This window comes from Oryctolagus cuniculus, chromosome 14, assembly GCF_051225735.1.
Source record: "Oryctolagus cuniculus isolate XC-2025 breed Fujian yellow rabbit chromosome 14, ASM5122573v1, whole genome shotgun sequence".
Taxonomy (NCBI): Eukaryota; Metazoa; Chordata; class Mammalia; order Lagomorpha; family Leporidae; genus Oryctolagus; species Oryctolagus cuniculus.
Genome location: NC_142880.1, coordinates 84,807,993 through 84,812,499, shown reverse-complemented (window position 1 = coordinate 84,812,499; position 4,507 = coordinate 84,807,993).

The window sequence follows — 4,507 nt, the reverse complement described above, 5'->3', positions numbered from 1 at the left end:
CCCAATTTTTTTTGAGAATCACGTGACTTTAACCTATTTTTGAATTTATTTAACTGGAAACATTCAGATAACTTATTTCAATATCTCAAATATGTCTAATACTTAAAATTTTTTCATCAAAAAGTTTTGGTGTTTAAAACGTTGGTTGTCTTGTCATCTCATTCTTTTTCTTATAAGGGTTTTTTTATTTTCTTCTTTTTCCCTTAAAATTTATTTTTATTAATTTGAAAGGCAGAGAGAGAGGGAGAGCAGACAGAGATATAGATCTTCTATCCACTGGTTCACTCCCCAAATGGCCCTAATAGTCAGGGCTGGACCAGACCCAAGGCAGGAAGCAGGAACCCCATCCTGGTTTCCCATGTGGGTGGAAGGGGCCTGTGTACTTGGATCATCATCTGCTGCATTCTCAAGTGCATTAGGAGGAAGTAGGCAGCCAGGACTCAAATCAGCACTCCCATACTGGAGGCAGGGATTACCCACAGCAGTTTAACACACTGCACCACAATACTCACCCCAGTCACCTCATTCTGCCCTACCTTGTACAAATTTGCACAAATCATATAAACTATTTGTGTCTTAACTAATTTGTCAGCCTTCAATTATGTGCAAAAATCTGTGTGCATATATTTCTATGGAGAGGATTCACAACTTTCAATGGTTTCTCCAAGAGGTATGTGGTATACAAGGATGGGAAAAAAAAATTAAAAATCACTGAGTGTGACAGTTTTGAAGACCTGTACTCAATGTTATTCAAGCCTTCCGAGACCCCTGTTACTGATCTGTACTCTAGTCCCTCCATTATCAGTATTTGCTGATGAAAGTCACAATTGTTAGAGCTGGCGCTGAGGTGTGGTAGGCTAAACCTCTGCCTGTGGCACCAGCATCCTATATGGGCATGGGTTTGTGTCCCTGCTGCTCCTCTTCTGATCCACCTCCCTGCTGATGACCTGGGAAAGCAGCAGAGGATGGCCCGAGTGCTTGGGCCCCTGCACCTGCATGGGAGACCTGGAAGAAGCTCCAGGCTCCTGGCTTCGGATTGCCCCAGCTCCTATCGTTGAGGCATATGGGGAGTGGATCAGTGGATGGAAGACCTCTCTCTCTCTGTCTCTCCTCCATCTGTAACTCTACTTCTCAAATAAATAACAATGTTTTAAAAAATTATAAAATAAAGTTGCAACTGTCCTCTAAGGAAAAACCTTCAGGGAAACAGGAGTGACCTTCCTGGGAGGCTATATATAGGCACACCACCACCCCATTCCCCCACCCCAGGGCAGGGCAGACTTTGACCAATGACTAATTGACATGTGACACAAACCTCTACCCCTTATCTCAAGAGGAGATCAATTCTGTGTGCAATTTTATCGCTAGACTTCCCTGTGATATTACTGACATTAATCTTTAACAATGATCATATTCTTGATAGCTTCTCTCCACCCACAGCTTTATCCTGTTTCCCTTTGTCTCCTTCTCTTTAGGGTACTCACCCAAAATTACCTGAACAAGAATCCATCTCTCAGGCTCTACTTATAAGGAAATGAAATAAGACATTCATTTTTGAGTTCTAATATATCATGAATCAAGAAAGTTATTTTCGGGGCCGGTGCTGTGGTGTGATGGGTAAAGCTAACACCTACAGTGCCAGCATCCCATATGGGCGCTAGTTTGAGTCCCAGATGCTCCACTTCCAATCCAGCTCTCTGCAATGGCCCGGGAAAGCAGTGGAAGATGGCCCAAGTCCTTGGGCCCCTGCACCTGCATGGGAGACCTAGAAGAAGCTCCTGGCTCCCGGCTTCGGATCGGTGCAGCTCTGGCCGTTGCGGCCAATTGGGGAGTGAACCATCAGATGGAAGACCTCTCTCTCTCTCTCTCTCTCTCTCTCTCTGCCTCTCCTCTCTCTGTGTATCTCTGACTTTCAAATAAATCAAATCTTTTTTAAAAATAAAAAGAAAGTGATTTTAGGATGCAGATACAAATGATGGGCTTCTGGAGTTAAGTCATTCATTCTGGATTATCCCGGAGCTAGAGAATTAGAAGGATGCTGTGGCTGAAAAATGAAATTCCACTGATGATAAATGGAATTTGATAGTCCTAGTAGTATACTGTAGTCAAATAACTGCTATGACTTAATTCAGTTCACTGTGGTGAATGGGGATTAGGTGTGGGTGAAGAGAGATCCAGTGGTTCTTGCTAAGCTGTTCATGTGTTTAAGAGAGATGACAAACTCTTATCTATTAACCAACAATTTAAAGCAAAGCATGAGGATTGGAGGACCTTCTTGGTGGCATTTAAAGGGCTTTAACTACTGCAATGAGAGGACACATGCTGAAAGCAAGGCAGCTCAGGACCTTATTCTAAGAGGAGCAGAACAAGTTGACTTCTCAACCATTGCAATTATCTTACACCAAAGTCACTATCCTGATGGGTATGTGATTTGGGGACTTGGGGAATAGGGGGCAGGGCAATCAAAGTGTAAATCTTTAAGAATCTCAGACTCTTGGATTCTCCTAAATATTCTGTACCTGCAGGATTGGCTTATGCACCTTATTGGAAGATAAAGATTCGTTAGTTTAAAGACTATGCAGAGGCTTCAGATGAGGCAGGTACCTTAGAGAATAGTGTTCACCTTTCTCAGCATCTTCCCTACCTGACCACTGGAAAACTCAAATCTCAGACTATCCTGACCAGAGTAGCACTGGATATGACAAACAGAGAAGAGGGATTCTGGGCCAGAATTCCTGCAGTTTATGATTGATGACTTAAAACAACCCAAACTAGGGGCCAGCGCTGTGACACAAGGGGTTAACACCCTGGCCTGAAGTGCCGGCATCCCATTTGGGGGCCAGTTCGAGACTCAGCTGCTCTGCTTCTAATCCAGCTCTCTGCTATGGCCTGGGAAAGCAGTAGAAGATGGCCCAAGTCCTTGGGCACCTGCACTCACGATGGAGACCCAGAAGAAACTCCTGGCTCCTGGCTTCAGATTGGCACAATTCCGACCATTGCGGCCAATTGGGGAGTGAACCATCAGATGGAAGACCCCCCCCCCCCGCCGCCGTAACTCTGACTTTCAAATAAATAAACAAATAAATAAATCTTTTTAAATAAAAATAACCCAAACTAGAAGAGTTTGCTAACAATGGATCCTGACAAATGCTACATCAAGAAAGGAGGGAGGGGCCCACGACTGGATAAGGGACAGATTGATGAGATGGGAATGATACAGGATTTAAACTTCTGGCAATGGTCTTGAGTGATGATACTAATACATTTCTTAGGATGGTGGTTGGAAGCTTGTAAAGAGTTATGTCCTCTATTAAATGAGGTAGGGATGTCAGAATTGCTAGGCCAAACTGTGGAGAAAGGGACCAAAACGCAATAGGAACAGAAATGTTTGTTACATTTTTCAAAATAGAAAATCCAGCAACTGACTATGTGCATTTCCATGTCTTTTTGGAGGACTCACAACAGAAGCAGGGTTAGAAGCAGCCCGTGTTGACACAAGACAGACAATAGTATATACATATGGTCTTGCCTCAGGGCTATGTTAATTCTCCTGAACTTTGTTAGTCCAAAAGGACTGTAGCCATTTGGCAATTCTTCTGAATATCATATCAGCTCACTATACTAATGCTACATTAGTTGGACCTGATGAACATAAGCCAAGTATCCTGGGTGGCGTGGAAGACATATGTATTCCAGAGGCTGGCAGAAAAACTATACAAAGATTTAGGATCCTTCCCTATTTGTGAAAAACCAAGGGATCTCTTATCTTGAAGACAGGACAAAGAAATGCCTTCTTGAAGGTGCAGCTGAGGTACTAGCTTGGGAATGATGCCCCACTGGAATGAATCACTGTCTTCAGAATGCAGTTTACATCTTCAAAAACAATGTCACCTATAGATGCGATGCATGAGTCCAGAAATGAAACTTGCAGAATGGAATCACTCCCAGTGGGCCAGCTGGATGCTACCTTTAGACTTTGTGGGTTTAGAGATCTGGAGTCACCCTAAGGGTTCTACCACACTTGAATGTACGGCTTTTGTCACCTTGCAATCCCCATGGCAGTTGACATGCAGGTGAAGAAAGAACTCCCTACACTGGTAAAGACCACTAGTTCTGGACAGTATGAGAAGGAAGAATTCTACTCCATAGTTTTGAACAGGGTGGAGTGGGTGTGGGTTTCAGGGGATCTCCTGGAGCTTCTTTGGTTATGCTTATGCTCAGCTGTGATTACAAATGAGCAGTACAGCATCCATGATTTGATAACTTCACGGAAACAAGAAGCTCAGCCCTAGGAAGAACAGGGTCTGGGCCAACCTTCCGAGCCAGCCACCTAGACAAGCAGATATGTGAGCCGGAAGGAAGGGGATCCTGGAGTGGTGCTGAAGGAGCCAGATGGCATCAGATTTGGCCCCAAGATCAAATAGCTGAGGCTATGCTCATTTGTCATTCCTTTTTGTAAGTTTCCAGAAATACCAGCCAGAATCCTGGAGAAGCTATGGTTAAATGG